Source organism: Echinops telfairi, unplaced genomic scaffold, assembly GCF_000313985.2.
Source record: "Echinops telfairi isolate 266 unplaced genomic scaffold, ASM31398v2 ScPeMD7_2573;HRSCAF=3158, whole genome shotgun sequence".
Lineage (NCBI taxonomy): Eukaryota > Metazoa > Chordata > Mammalia > Afrosoricida > Tenrecidae > Echinops > Echinops telfairi.
The window spans coordinates 7,231,333-7,248,283 of record NW_022106471.1 but is presented as its reverse complement, the minus strand read 5'-3'; positions in this window follow the sequence as shown (position 1 = coordinate 7,248,283).

Below are 16,951 nucleotides of genomic sequence, written 5' to 3'. Positions count from 1 at the left end.
GATGAGCCCTACAGGACCAGTGGTGTGAGTGGCAAAACAGGGAGGGTAAAGGGAGAGTGGGTAGGAAAGAGGAAACTGATTACAAGGAACTAAATGTGACCTCCTCCCTGGGGGACGGACAACAGAAAAGTGGGTGAAGGGAGAAGACGTCGGACAGGGCAAGATACGACAAAATAACAATTTATAAACTATCAAGGGCTCATGAGGGAGGGGGGAGTGGGAAGGGAGGGGGAAAATGAGGAGCTGATATTAAGGGCTCAAGTAGAAAGCAAATGTTTTGATAATGATGAGGACAACAAATGCACAAATGTGCTGACACAATGGATGGATGGATGGATCGTGATAAGAAGTGTACGAGCCCCCAATAAAAAAGAAAGAAAGAAAAAGCTCTGCTGTCAGCATGATTCTCTTTTGAGAACTCTACAGGATCAAATTGACGACAGTAACTTGAAAGATTAGGTAGGAACTTTGTACTATTCTTTGTCCCAATAAAACTTAAAACAGAACAATAGTAAGTGCAAGGAAAAAAAAGGAAGATTAAGCAGGAACGTTAGGGGGCAGTCATTTTATGTTAATGAGAGAGGAACAATTCAAAAATACTCTGAGAATGGTTGTATATCTCAGATAATGCAATCAGCTTTGCTGAATTGTACATCTAGAGACTGCTGGATGGTTTTGGTTTTGCTGTGTGTATTCTCAATGACAAAAATAAAATAAAGTATTGAACCAAAAACAATTTGCATGTGTCTCTGAAAACAAAGCCAAGTCTAATTACTCTTTAGATATGGGTTCCAATCAATATTGATTGAATGGTTAAGCAAACTTTCCATTTACACTAATGGTAAACAAAAGGATTTTTCCTAATAAGCTAACCATGAGAAGAGATTGCAAGAGAGTTTAACTTAATTAAGGGATGGCTTTCTGACCTTTTGTTTTATCTATTTCTAAATAACAGGCTTACTTAAAAATTCCAAGCAAGCCTTGCTCATTTGTTGAAGTGTAAGACAGGACTTCCATTAAATAAGATTTCAAATTCTTTTTTTAGGCACTTAAAAATAATAGTGGTGTAATGGTTTTGCATTGGGCTGAGATCCTTATGGTCGGCAGTTCAAAACCACCAGCAGCTCCACAGGAGAAAGACTAGGCTTTCTACTCCTGTAAACAGTTATCATCCCAGAAACCCACAGGGGTCTTTGTGAGTCAGCATTGACTTGATGGTAGTGAGAGGTGAGAAAAATAATAATAGTGAATGCCTTTTAAATAGTCAATGTCTGTAATTTGTTTTTAAAATCAATTCAAAATTATCTTTGCAAATTCTATTCACCCTATAAAGGAGACCTGTTGACACAATCATTGAATACAATGTTGTTAACTGTTGGCCTTTCCAACCCAGCAGTGTCTCTGTGACATGAACACCTGGCAATCTGGCTAGGAGACCCGATGAGGGCAGTCCTGCTCTGTCACACGGGGTCACTACGGGCTGAAATGCCCTCAATGCCACTTCACAGCTGTTCCCAGGGCTTAATCTTTACAGAAGCAGACTGCTACATCTTCTCTGCGCGGCAGCAGCTCGTGGGTTCAAACTGCCAGCCTATTCGTTACCGCGTGCATACTTAACCACTGCACTCACAGAGCTCCTTCAAGAGCGCCTCGTCTACTTCTGCCATTGAGTCAATTCTGACTCCTTGTGACCTGTCGGTTAGCAGTCCGGTCTGTCTGTAATCTACCCTCTGCCCCAGGCTCCTTAAAAAGTGGCCTGGCTAAGAATTTAAAAATTTAAGAATATAGTTTTGTTTCTTCACCTGTCATATTTAATGCACCATAGAGTAATCTTTGAGAATTCAATGAGATTGTCAAAGGGAATACTTTCTTTCTTTCTTTTTTGGGTAATTATTAAATTGGAGTGAATACATATATCATTCCATAGCTTAGTCACATCAAGCAGTATTGAACAATTGCTACTAGTAAGTTTCCAAACATTATTTTTCTTCCTGGATTCCTTGCCTGGAAATTTTTTCAAAGTGTCCCCCCACTTCATCCCACCCCTATCCCCGCCAATTCTGTTTTTGTTTACTGGAATCCTTGGTGGTACAGAAAAATAAACACTGAATTGCTACCCCAAAAGTTGGTGGTTTGGATCCATCCAGAGCCAACTAAGAAGACGGGCCTAGCAATCTGCTGCCAATAAATCCCAGTCTTAGAAATCCTGTAAAACTCACTGCCATCTTAATAATATGCACAGAAAACAAGACAGAGCAAAACAAAGCAACAAAAGAAAACAAAACAACAACAACATAAAAAAACCACCACCAACAACAAAATTCACTGCCATCAGAGTTGATTCCAACTCAGCAATCCTGTGAGGTCCCGCCGCTGGGTTTTAAGGCTAGAAATCTCTATGGGAGTGGGCACCCTTGAAAATCCTAAGGGGCAGTTCTATTCTGCACACATGATGTCTTCTTGAGTTAGGATGAACTTGATAGTAATTCATAACAACAACATATTTATTTACTAGATAGCTATGTGGGCTCTGAGTTGGACTGCTAACTGCAAGGTCAGCAGTTCAATACTAGCAGCTACTTGTGGGGAGAAAAATGAGGCTTTCTACTCCAATAAAGATGCACAGTGTCATCGAGGGTGTCCGTGAGTTGGTTTTTTGGGTTTTGGCTTGTCCCCAGAGTCCTGAGGGTGCAGTGGGTTTCAAGTTGTGCTGCTAAAACGCAAGGTCAGCAGTTCAAGAACACCAGAAGCTCTACAGGAGGAAGATGAGGTTTCCTGTACTCGCAGAGATTGACAGCCTCAGAAACCCAAAGGGGGGCGTTCTACTCTGCCCGATAGAGTTACTATACGTGGGAATTGACTTGAGTTCTGTCTTTTGCTCCCTAATGCTCCTCCAGTCTACAGTATTTTCTTATCTCCTTTCAGCCAATAGCACTGATTGCCCCAGGAGAGGCGTGATAAGGCTGGAAAGCAGTAAAACAGCTGAGGAGAGCTAGGAATGAGGGCTTCGGCCCTGCAAACGTGCAAACTGTGAGTACGGTAACTGAAGGCCGAGTTCGAGCCATAAGTAGGAGAAAGAAAGAGTCAATGACACTTTCTCTAGGCTTCTGAGCAATCATGGGACTATGGGGAGGGGCTGGCACCCTGCCCTATCCCCCAGGGGGCCGTGGCAGCAAAGGGGATGTGAGAGCAGAGGGGGCTGCTGCCTGGAGCCGCCAGGCCGAGGAATGTCTTCCCAGAGGTCTATGCGGGAAGGTTGGACCTCAGTGGGAACCCTGGGCATCCGGGACTGTTCTCCGTGCAGTGTGGCTCCCTGGTCTACATTTCATCCAGCCTTCGACATTGGTCCACTCTAAAAATGTGCACCTGGTGCCTGATCTATAACACGTGCTCAGTAAGTACTAGACCCAGACCAACCCTGCTGGCCACCAGTCGATTTCCAGGAAAATTGCCCCTGCAGGATCTCCAGTGCTGTAATCATGACAAAAGCAAGGGTCGTACTTTTTCCCCGTGGAGCAGCTGGTGGCTTCAAACAGCTGACCTCTTGACCACTTTGCCAGGAAGGCTCCTCTGATAGACACTAAAACCAAACCCATGGCGACCATTGAGACCCTGTCCAGGGTTCCTGAGACTGCACATCCTTCCAGAAGCAGGCAGCTGCATTGTTTCTCACTCAGAGCAGCTGGTGGGTTTGAACCGTTGGCCAATGCCTGTTCCATAGAACCACCCAGGCTCTTGACAGTCCTGGAGAAAGCCCAATTACCTCCAGCAAGTGAGTAGAAGCCATACACAAGAAAGTGTCGGGAAGGTTAGTACTATGAACTGTTTTGAAGAGAGGATTCTGGAGTCTCAGTGTTTGGTAGGCTAGGTCTTGTGTCTTACACGTCGATGTTGCTGTTTATTGGACCTATACAAAGACTGCTAAAGGAGCCCTTGGTAGCACAGTGGTTCCCTGTTCAGCTGCGAACAAGCTCAAGGTAGGTGGTTTGAACACACTAGCACAGTGGTTCTCAACCTTCCTCATGCCGCAACCCTTTAACAACACAGTTCCTCATGTTGTGGTGACCCCAACCATAACATTTTTTCGTTGCTACTGTGTCACTGTCATTTTGCTACTGTTATGAATTGGGCAACCCCTGTGAAAGTGTCGTTCGAACCCCCAAAGGGGTCGTGATCTGCAAGTTGAGAACCGCTGCCGCAAAAGAGAGGGGTGGCCGTTGCTTCCATAGATTTCCAGCCTTAGAAACAGTCTGGGGGCAGTTCTGCTCAGTCCTCCAGGTGGCCATGAGTTAGAAATGGTCATGGATTTGGGTTTGGGTTGATAGAGACTATAAACGAACCCTGATGGCTAAAAGTATTGGTTACAAGTTGGGCTGCTCACTGCAAGTTCAGCGGTTCGAAACCACCAGCTGCTCTTCAGGAGACAGATGGGGCTTTCTACTACCATCAAGTGTGACAGTCTTGGAAATTCTCAGGGACAGTTCCACCCTGTCCTGTCCAGTCGCTATGAGACGGCAGTAAGTGAACTAGTTATAAAGGAGCCCTGGTAATGTAATGGGTAAGCACTCAGTAGCTAACCGACATGCTGGTGATTTGAACTCACCCAGCAAGTCCACAGAATAATATTCCCTGCTAATGATTGCATGCTGAAGCTCTGAGTCTGTGGAAGACACTGGTCTACAGCAGGCGCTCCAACTCTCTTTTGAGTCTTGACACTGACATTGAGTTATTTCGGGTTACTTCCCCGCTGCTGGCTGACCATGAAGCTAGCACCGAGGTTCAGCGTGGGCAAGCTGAGACAAGCCCAGGGAGGGGCCGTTTGTCCTCTGGAAGAGTCTGAGTGAAAGTAGATGAACCAGTACGCAGGAGGTGCGCACCAAAAGGACTAGAGGACTTGCCTGGGTATTTACCTGTCAGAGCACGTTGTCTAATTTAAGTGAAAGGTTGAGGGTCCTGGTACTATCGTGTAGTCACCTGTGGCTAGGACTCAGAGTCCCGTGATCTCCCCATAGCCAGGGCGCAGAATCTCCAGAACCAAGTCTGTCCCCTGTTTTAAATTGTCATTATTTAAGTTCCCTAATCCAGACTGCCCTCACCCCCACTTTTGTAGTCCTGTCTTTGACAGTGATGGATTGACCTGCCACCAACCCAATTGCCTGGTGATTTCTTTGCTTATCGATCAATCTAGATGGAAACCATGGATTCCTCCAGTCTCTGTACCGAATACATGCTCACAGTTTCCCCCATCTGGGATGATGACTTGTTTTGTTTTTGTCCTTACTTAAGGCTTGTTTAATGAAAAGATCTCTAAAGAGCACATTTGAACCTGGGGTCTTTTTACTCCTGGCACATTCTGCAAAGATCACCCGCAAACCAGACCCATGGCTTCCAACTCAATTCCAACTCGTAATGACCAGAGTCAGGGCATGTTGTTATCAAAGAGCAAACTGGAGCTTCTGTTACATCCAAGAAACAAAATGATCTGGAATCTCAAAATGCTCCACCAGAAGGAATTTTCACAGAGCTTGAAGACAGACGATCCAAGAACTTACAAGATCAAAAGTCTGGTGGGTTGACATTAACAGCGTCATGCTTCGATGGCCACAGGACAACAGTGGAACCCCATAAGCGCTGTTTGGAGTCATCTAACAGTGTAATCTGTGGATATTTTGAGAGCCTGCCTGAGTGACAGCTCTCTCAGCGAGCATGCTGCCAATGGAAGGGGGAGAGGGGAGCCCGCAGGCTTCCGGTGGGCTGCTGGGTAGCTGATGTCTGAAGGTCAGCTCAGAACAAGCAGAAGAAGGGGAAAAGGGCAGAGTCCTGCTTGCAGCTTTGGCAGAGGTCTCTGTTGATACCAAGCACCTCGTTCTTTGAGCTCCTTCAGGATGCTATTCATTGTGGCCAAGTCGCATCTGACTCATGGCAACCCCATGTACTACAGAGAAGATCTGCTTCATAGGATTTTCTTGGTCCAAATGGGTGGGGGTAGCCAGCCCCACAACTAATCACGGGTTCAGTAAACGCAATTCTATGGTTAAGATATATAAAGATTATAGTAAAGTAGTGGAGAATAATAGGAGAGAGACACATTTCATGGTCGCATGCTCACCTCCAGTTGGCCACGATCTCAACAGCCAGGTCCACACACAGAGCGGGCAGGAGAGAGAGAGCGATTTATATCTCTTTGGGGGAGTGAAAGCCCCCTGATTACAGGTAAAGACACACGTCACAGGAAGGGGCTGTACAATAGGCAATATGAGCAATAAGAGGGGGCTATACAATGGGCATAAGTAACAGGAAGGGGATGAACTAGGGGTGTGCACGATAAGAAGGGGAGGGACTAGATGGGCAAACCCTAGGTTCATGATGGCAACCTAACCTTGGTCACCCTTCAGTGGCCTTGACCTCCCTGGGCTATCCTTCAGGGAAATAACCTACTACTATCCTTATCAGAAGGGAGTGGGCCCTACTTAGGGTGGGATAGACTATAAAGTCTGATTGCTCTAGATGAGTGATAACCCTTAGGGAGAATAACCTCTGACCTACTTCTGTTGACCTCCAAATGTATAGTCATTTGCCACATGTAGTAAGCAGCTAAGTTTGGCATATATTTTGGGGAGACAACTTGGGAGAAATCTTTCTGTTTCCCACACAAATGGTCACATCCATTATCTGGGGATGGGCCCAGTGGACCCCTGGCCACCTGCCCCTGCCCTGTTGAGTGATGAAAGGACGCAACACGGCTTGCCTGGGGGACATGAGGAGATCACAGCCAATGATATCATGTTGACCCGTGATTCTCTTCCTCTTTGCCAACACGCTATGCCACAGCAGTGGCACAGCTGAGCACGTGACGCTGGGCCTTCAGTGATGATCAGTCATGTGCTTGGGTATTGTGTGGTTGTGTAAGATGAAGGGGGTTCCTGAGGATGAGACTGATGGGTCAGAGCTCACCCTTGTCCCACCGAGGTTTCTGGGAGACATGAACAGGAAGGTGGGATCCTCCTGTCCCACGGCTCTGCCCACCCTTGAAGTTCTTGGAGACTTTGGCTTCCAGTTGTACAGGGGCAGGTGGACAGTGCAGAGGATCGTGTGAAAGATATTTAGGAGCCCGGAAATAGCACACTTCCATTCTGCCTCCTTCCCCTGGTCAGAACTAGTGCCGTGGTGCCCCTCACCTACAAAGGAGACCTGAGAACAGTCACACTGTGTGGCCGGGAGCCAAAGGAAACCGGCTTTGAGAACACATCGCAGTTGTGTTCTCAAAGGTATATCTAAGTTATACCTCAATTTTAAAAGGTCAATAGGAAGCTTAACCCCAGGAGAGTCCAGATTTAAATGGTTTGGAGACTGGTTCAAGGCCCCTAGGGGGTGCAAATGGTTTGTGCTCCTTGTGTTAGTCTGGGTAGACTAGAGAAACAAATCCAGGGAGACTCCTATGTGTATAAAAAAGAGCTTTATATACAAGATCAGTTGAATATTGGGAAAACATCCCAGCCCAGTCCAGATCAAGTCCATAAGTCCAATATTAGCCCATATGTCCGATACCAATCTATAAAGTCCTCTTCAGACTCATGAGACACATGAAATGACACTGAATGCAGGAAGATCACAGACCACTGGGTGGGAAGTCTTGTGGATCCAGTGGCGGTAAAAGCATCTCAGCACTGGCAGGGGTCTCTACGTGGCTCCTCCAGTTCCCAGGGCATGGGGTCTATCAGCGTAGTGCCATCTATCTCGTCAGTAGAGTGTCTCTCAGGGAGTGAGCACACAGAGAGAGAGAGCAGTGTCTCCCACCTCCAAGGAGAAAATACCAGAGTTCCCAGAATCCTCAGGAGAAGGCCATGCCCACACAGAGGCCTCATTGGCTATGACCCAATTGACAGACTAGACTCCACCCCTTCACTCTTAATCCTTTCAAGTCCCAAATTGACACCAGATTATGCAACTGCCTCACTCCCCTACTCACCTGAAGGTTGGTGGTTCGAATCTACAACACAGTGCTGAGGAAGCAAGGCTTGGTGACCCTCCTCCACAAAGACAACAACCAGGAAAATGCTGGTATTGTTCTACGCTATAACCCCTGGGCTCCTTTAAGTCAGAACAGATGGAACAGTAATGAGGTTACTTTGTTTTGCCTGCAGGTCAGGCATCAGTACTTTAAAAAACTTTCCAGTTATCTTTAGTACATAACCAGCATTGAGAGACTCAAACGTGCTCCTCACAAGCCTATCTGTGGGGGCTCTGGCTAGTGACTGGCCTCTCCTTGCGTTAAATGGCAAATTCTGGAGTCGAATTATAAAAACTGAAGCTGTTATTTGGGAGTAAACCAAATGGACAGGGCCAGGAAGCCTGGCACTCAGCGGGTAGGGAAGGCCTCAGCATGAGAAACTGGTTTTGTTTCAGAGGAGGGTCGTCGGGACAAAGAAATCGGTTTTGGAACGCTGTCATTTAAGCAAAGACAGATCCTTTGGAAGTGGGAGCAAAATTGTGATCGGGCCACATGTCCTTTCTCCTGTTTGTAATAGCTTCAAGGGTTCTTGGCTTTTACTATGATGATGCCTGTGGTAGTTAGGGATTATGTCAGCGGTTCTCAACGTGTGGGTAGCGACCCCCTTGGGGATTGAACGACCCTTTCACAGGGGCCGCCCCATTCATAACAGTAGCAACATTACAGTTATGAAGTGGCAATGAAAATAATTTTCTGTTTTGGGGGGTGGGGTCACCACAACATGAGGAACTGTATTAAAGGGTCGTGGCCTTAGGAAGGTTGAGAACCAATGGATTATGTCAAGTAGAGTTGAGTCCTGGCTAGGGGTAGAGTCAAAACCGTCAATCAAGCCACAGCCTGATGACATCTCCTTGATGTCATCAACCTTTTGAATAATAGTGAGGGACTCTAGGAAGCTTCTCCTCTCTCTTTCTACTCCTCTGCCTTCCTGCCTATAGGTACTCTGCCTGCCTCAAGGGGTAGTCAGTCCCATGTGGGCCCCCGACCTGCAGACACCCTGACACATTTCCCTCAACCTTGAATCCATGTGACTCTGCTCCCACCACCTGTGGCCTTCCTGCTTCACCATACTGCATCACAGACATGAAGCTGTGTGAGTCTGAGGGACTTACAGACTCGCATTGGACTTACAGACCGGAGTTAGACTGGGATGGGATGCCTTCTTTTGATACAAGATTATCTGTTGATAGAAAGAGCTTTCTTATACATAGATGAGTGTCACTAGGTTTGTTTCTGTAGTCTACCCGGCCTAGCAACAATGTCTGGAGAAAAAAAAAAGATGGCTTTGTAAAATACCAGTTAAGCAAGGTTAAAGATGGAAGCCCCGGGAACTGGCTTAAAGTGATTATGATCTTGGTCTTTCTGCCTGACACTTGTTCTTGGGTAGCAGAAATGGCCTGCGTGAACTAAGCGAGTCCTGAGGGCTCATGGGGTGGAGAAGAGAAACATTACAATTTGTGAGCCAAGTCTCCTCCCTTCCCCTCCACCACCCTTCTCAGACTTTCCCTTCTCTGTACAAGTCAGCTATGCAAATCCACCTCCTGACCCGTAGGAAAGGCCTGAGAACCCTCCCTAGTGCAAGCTGAAAGCCCAAAGCTCTGGGCTCTGGGGCCCTGGCTGGAACATCACCACGTGGCCAGACAGAAAAATATAATAGCGCCTAGAGCTTCAGCCTGGTGTCTAGACAGGGATGCTGGCCCAGCAACGCAGGCGGGGAGGTGGTGGGAGGACCCGATGGTTCCATGGGCCCCGGAGAAGAATGAGCGAGAAGGTTTTGGCTGGGGAGGCCTGAGTAAATGCAGTGTAAAAGCTTTGTGACTATGGTCTGGGGAGTCGTTGGAATGAGTATTTACAGTCGGTTTTTTTTTTTTTTTTTTTTTTATTGAAGCTTGGCTGGGAGGCTTTCAGAAATGAAAGATTTTTTGGCACCAGAAGCGTTGCACCAGCAAGCCTATCTCTAAATTAAGCTGAGAAGCTGACAGCCTGTGAGTTACTGGACACTAAATTCATGCCCCGGCACGCAAATGCGAGCGTCTCGGAGCACGCTCTAGCAATTAGACATTTAGAAATAGCTAATGAATACCAATGAAGAAAGAGAAAAATTGAGCAACGTCTACTCAAGTAGCTGTTTAATGGCAGAGAGCAAGCAAGAGGGAGAGCGTAAAGTTCTCCGGCAGGGCGGCCCGGGGCACGCTCCCCTCTCCCTGTCTGAAAAGGGCACAGCCTCCTGAGTCACTTCTGGGTGTCCTGCATGGCTTGCGGCCTCCTAAGAAGCCAGCAAGGAGGACAGAAACGAGGAAGAGAGGCTACAAAATGCCTGAATGGGCCCAGGGTGGTGGAGGGGATGCATCTTGAGCCTCCCCCATGTCCCTTCTTTCTGAAGAGCTGATCCTTCTGGCTTTGAGTTCTCTCAAACCCTCTGGCATGCGCCCACCCACCTCTCTTCCTTCATTCCTATCCTTTCCTCTCCCTGCTTCAGGGTACACAAGAGAGCCCATTCTCATATGTCATTAAGGAGAACATTTATTAAGTCTTACAAGAGACAAAAACAACACAAAGACACTGATGTAGCATCCAGACGAGGGTGGCCCCTGGCTTGAGCGCAGGATGGCACAGCTGGGGCGCCGGCTAACCAAGGCATGGCATGAAGGAAACAGTCACGCATTCATGGTTGGTGGCAAAACAAAAGGTCACATTATAAGGGGACTAGAGAAGCAGGGGCGAGGCCATGATTGGGACACGTTCGTTTTGTTAGGTAGAAGGGCTTACAAGATTGGTCCAGGCCCTTCAAACCAAGGTGGTCAGGGCAAGATAGAGAGGGCAGGACTCATGACTGTGCATGCCTCTATTCTGTTCCCAAGGAACCCTGGGGGTATAGTGGCTACAGACTGGGCTGCTCACCATAAGACGGGGGGTTCAAAACCTCCAGCTGCCCCCATGGGAGAAAGACAGGGCTTTCTACTCCCATAAAGAGCTACAGTCTTGAAAACTTCCAGGGACAGTTCTATCCTGTCTTCTAGGGTCAGCAAACACTCGATGGCACTGAGTGAATACTGTCCCCAGTATGGTGACCTCCATCAAGGATACGTCCAGCAAGCCCCTAAGAGACTGGCCTTCCCTAGGCTGGCTGGAGAAGAAGGAAGGTAATCTACTTGGCAAGGCTTTCTGACTGAAGGCAAAATGATCGACATCCTTGGTTAATGATCAGGAACCCTGATGGTGTAGTGGGGTTATGCATTGGGGTTATGCATTGGGCTGCCAACCAAGAAGTTGGCAGTTTGAAACCACTAGTTGCTCCTTGGGAAAAATGAGGCTCTTTACTCCTACAAAGAGTTACAGTCTGTGAAACCCACAGGGGCCCTTCTCCCTGTCTTAAAGGGTTGCTATGAGTCAATATTGACTCGGTAGCAGTAAGTTTGGTTTTTGGCTTTGGCTAATGATCAGAAAGAATTCAATGGAAACTGAATCAATGTGGGCATCCTGCAAATGGATTTTGGGCTTTCACTACCATCCCATCCATAGCCTTTTGTAAACTGGATGCTCAAAATTTAAAACTCTAAAACACACCTTTGCCTACTTAGTCTTCTCGAATTTTATCTAATTTTGCCTATCCAGGCAAAAATCACTATAGTGACATAGAAATGGCTGGATGATTTGAGACTGTTTTATTTCTTAATTCTCTTTTAAAATCTTAAATCCAATTATTTTCGAAGGAGCTTTCTATCAGTGGAAAACCAACATCACATAAAACAGTAAAATAAATGCAATGAAAACCGCTTTAAACAAACAAACAAACAAACCATTCAAACTCGCTGCCACGCCATCAGATCTGACTCATCGTGATCCTATAGGACAGCGTAGAACTGCATGCTGGCTACTGGAGTCAAAGCAAACTCACTCTACCTGAAGCCAAAGCCTTTCTTGTATTACTGGTCAGAAGAATGCAAGGAAGGCTGAATCTGTACGGAGACCCAAAATGGATTGAGGGCTCCCAATGTAAACCACAGCCTCCCACACACCTGGTGCTCGGGATGGAAGCTCTACCGCAGTACAAACGTACCATGGGAGATTATTCAGTCATTAATGAGAAATACATCCCTGATGCATGCTACAAGCTTGAATATTGAGAACATTGTGCTGAGTGAGATAAGGCAGACACACCAAGGGAAACATTGTATGATTCCACTTATATAAAATATCTACAACAGGCACATGTGTAGACAAGCAAGTGTATGAGTGGTTACCTGGGGTGTATGAGGGGAATCAAATAGAGTTGAGTGCCTGTGAAGTGTGGATACAGACAGTAGTCATGGCGACATAACATGGTGAACGTAATTAATGTCGATGAGACTTACACAGAGACATGGTTGAAATGGCAAGTGTTATATGTATTTAACAACAAAATGGAGAGTTATTTTGAGAAGGGGGCATCCAGACTTGACAGATTGGCGTCCAAGTCTCATCAAATTGATGGACCACACCATCAATTGCAAGTTGTACCATTTTTTTATGCACTTTAAAAAAGAGAGGGTGATAGTTACATAACCGGGTGCCAACTTGAGCCTAGTAAGAGGGAAGGGTTAGAGAATGGTCTGTCAATCAGGTCGCAGCTTCATGTCTAGATCAAGTTCATAATACCTCAGTAAGAGCTCATGCCCAGCACCTATGAAAAGCAGAATGGCCAACGGTTGGCTTGGCGATGGCTGTGTTCAAGCCTCAGTGCTGTCACTCTGAGCTATGAGTATTGTTGGAGCCTGTGAAGACTTGGTTTCTCCCACATGCACCTTGGGGCTGAGGGGTCCATGTTGCATCCATTCTGGGATGCACAGTTTGTACATGCGATTTCCATTTGCTGAAAGGCCCACATCTGGTGTGTGGAACTCAGGCATGGCCACGTGACTCTCTCTGGCCAATGGTGTGAGAAGGGACATGCCCTGCATTACTTCCAGGTTGAAGCTTTCAGAGTGAACTTGTGGTTCACCCAGTGGTGGGGTTTTTTTTTTGTATTTTATTTTATGATTATTCTTTTTTAACATTCTATTAGGAGCTCTTGCAGATAGTACTACAATCCATAGTTCCATCAGATCAAGAGTAATTGTACAATTGCTGTCATCATCATTTTCAATACATTTTCTTTTTTATCCACCCGAAGGCTCTTCAGGGTTCTAGACAGGCTCACTGACCAGCCTGGACCCCACAGTGACATGAAGCTGCAGCCAATGGGCACTCAAGGGGAGAGCCATAAACTTCTTTATGCATTGAGATTTGGGGCTTTTTGGTCTGTGGGTTTTCTGAAAGCACAACGTAGCATATTGACTAGTGCTGCATCTGTCTTCAGCAAATGGACAAAATATCATCTGCCTCTTGTGTTAGTCTGGGTAGACTAGAGAAAAAAATTCATAGACACTCATATGTGCATAAGAAAGAGTTTTATGTACAAGAGCAATTATATACTGAGAAGATATCATAGCCCAGTCTAGATCAAGTTCATAAGTCCAATATTAGCCCATATGTCTGATAACAATCTGTAAATTCCTCTTCAGACTCACACAACACATGCAATGACACCAAATGCAGGAAGATCACAGGCCAGTGGTGAAAAGTCTTGTGGATCCAGTGGCAGTGGAAGCATCTCAGCGCTGGCAGGGGTATCCATGTGGCTCCTCCAGCTCCAGGGCTCTACTGTAGCTCTATGTGTCTTGTTATCAGGAATACCAAGCAGAGAGTCTATATGTGTATCTGGCCTCCAGTGAGCTGTTTATCTCCGTGGCACTTCCAAATGAGGTCATGAAGCTGCGACCTGATTGACAGACCATACTCTACCCCTTCCCTCTTACTAGGCTCAAGTTGGCACCCGGTTATGTAACTATCACCCTCTCTTTTTTAAAGTGCATAAAAGAATGGTACAACTTGCAATTGATGGTGTGGTCCGTCAATTTGATGAGACCTGGCAGTTCCTCCTCAGAGAACGAGTTACCCCACAGTCACTGTCTTAGTTATCCAGTGCTGCCTTCACAGAAACACCACCTTAAAGGATAGAAGTCCATTTTCTCCAAGTTCTGGAGGGGAACATTCAAATCAGGGTCTGGGCCATGTCAATTCTTATTATCATATATATTTTTTTCTGACTGAGGTCTTCGAGCAGCAAGAGGGCTGCCCTAGATAGCCCTGCTCCCCGCTAGCTCAATGACTGTGGTTAGAGGACACTGCGCCTGAGTTGGGGGCGGAAACATATGGGCACGTTGGCCTGCTGCAGAAGCAAAGGGAAGTTCAGAAGGTTAGAAGGAACCATTTCCTTGGTTCTAATCCTCCAAGAGGATCCCTGCTGGCTTAGTGATTACGAGCTGGACTGCTAAGTGCAAGGTCAGCAGTTAGAAAACCACCAGCCGCCCTGCAAGAGAAAGATGAGGCTTTCTACTCCCATAAAGAGCGATGGTCTCAGAAACCCACAGGGACAGTGCTACTCTGTCCTACAGAGTCGCTATCGTCAGAATTAGTGGCGGTGAATTGGGTTCGCTTTTGGTGTTCCCATAGAGAGTTTCAGTCCCGGAAACCCACAAGGACAGTGCTACCTTGTCCTATAGGGCTGCTCTGAGTCAAAGTTGACTCGTGACAATGAGTTCTGGAATCCACTGACAGGAAGGACATTTCGTGACCCAGGCAGAGTCTGAAAAGGTTGGAAACCCAGAGCCTTGAGAGACTCTGGGCTCTGGGGAAGGAGCTTTCTAGGGATGGTGGAAGATGAGGCCTCCCTGCAGGCCCTGGTAGACATCGCCATAGTAATGCCAAGAGTGGGTTGACTCTGCCTATATGTGTGTGTGTGGAAGGGGGGCATTTTCTTTCCTCTGTTCTGGTGAGGTTCAGGTGACATGTGGTCTGGAGAAATGAGGCACAGAAGAAGGTACATGCGTTGCTCCTCCAGGGGTGCCCAGAAGTTCTTGGGACAGCTAGCCCTGGAACCCTCATTCCTTTGCTAGCCATACAGATGGGGCCCACTCTGTGCAGACCCAGCCCTGGTGATGGGAGCCTGGATGCAGGAGGTCTCTGACCTGTGGGGGATGGTGGGTCATCACCAAGGACACAAAGAAGGCTGTGCCATATTTCACCGATTCTTCTATTTCCCTTCTCCGTGTTTTACATCTCTGAAATCCAGGCGAACACCTCTTGCAGTCAGTGCAGATCTTGAAAGCATCTTTAATCTGTTAGGGAGACATAAATCATGCTGCATTTTACAGTGACAGCATCTGAGGTCTAACAAAATATTGTAGTATGATCCAGGTGACAGCGTTCTGACCTCCTCGATATTGACTTATTTTTTCCTTACAGGCAAGTCACAGTCACCCTAGCCCAGTGGTTCTCAACCTGTGGGTCGAGACCCCTTTGGGGGGGTCAAATGGCCCTTTCACAGGGGTCACCCAATTCATAACAGTAGCAAAATAACAATGATGAAGTAGCAACGAAAATTTTTTTTTTTTTAATCATTTTATTAGGGGCTCATACAACTCTTATCACAATCCATACACACATCAATTGTGTAAAGCGCATTTGTGCATTCATTGCCCTCATCATTCTCAAAACACTTCCTCTCCACTTAAGCCCCCGGCATTAGGTCCTCATTTTTCCCCTCCCTCATGAGCCCTTGATAATTTATAAATTGTTATTTTGTCATATCTTGCCCTGTCTGACATCTCCCCTCACCCACTTCCCGTCTGTTCATCCCCCAGGGAGGAGGTCACATACAGTTACTTGTAATCGGTTCCCTCTTTCCTACCCACTCTCCCTCTACCCTCCAGTATCACCACTCACACCACTGGTCCCATAGGGATCATCCGCCCCGGATTCCCTGTATTTACAGCTCCCATCTGTACCAGTGTACATCCTCTGGTCTAGCCAGACTTGCAAGGTAGGATTGCAACGAAAATCATTTTATGTTTGGGGGTCACCACAACCTGAGGAACTGTGTGAAAGGGTCACGGCTTTAGGTTGAGAACCACTGCCCTAGCCTGTCATAGACAATGCTTTCTTTGACTAGTTGATGCTTGGGACATCTTTAACTACCGTCAGCCCCCTCAGTGACAGTGCTGCCAATCCGCTTTCCTTTGAAGCCAACGAGGATGCTACCCTGGTGGGTCCAGAATTCGTGTAAGTGTGACAAAAAGGACACTTGACCAGCAGTGGTTCACACTGAGTCCGATAGATGACCCGAGGGCTGGCCCAACTGCTCGCGGAAGTTGTGAAGAGTTCTGTTCACCAGCTCTACTGTCCTCAGTAAGGTCACCAGTGGCTGTGGCACTTCCTGGTCTCAGACCCATGTTCCAGCCAGAACAAAGGACAAAGATGAACATATGCCAGTCTTTTTAAAAGAAGAAAGCACGCTTTTCCAGAAGCTTGGCTGATTTGCCGACATTCCCAGTGCGGTATCACACCCTGTCCTCCACCTGAAAGATGACGATGAAGAAGGGGGTTGAGGGTGAAGATGAGAAGCCAACAGAAGACCCTCTGCTGAAGAATGAAGACAAGGTCCTCCTCATGCTTGACTATGGGGTGCCCGTGAACATGGAGGTGTGTGATGACCTCAGTGGTGGGAGCAAGGGTCACCGTTCTTATTCCTCCAAGTAGGGAAATCTCTCGGCAGATTGGCCTCACCGCAAAGTCTGACAGACGCCAGTCAGCCACATTGAAGTAAAGCCTGGGTGTCCTCGCACTTGGTCTCCAATCTCATGGACACTGGATGTGTGTTATTAGACATTTACTGACCCCCAAATGGGAGGGAAATAAGTATCCTCAAATCCCAGGCACAGAGCAGAGCGCTGATTTTTCCCAAAGAGCGGAAAAGACTCCACCGAGAAGACAAATGGCCTCTGGGGAGCAGGGGAGCCAGAGGATGAGACACGCCCCTCATCAGAGGGCGGGGACTGAGGGGAGCCATGGCGGAATCAT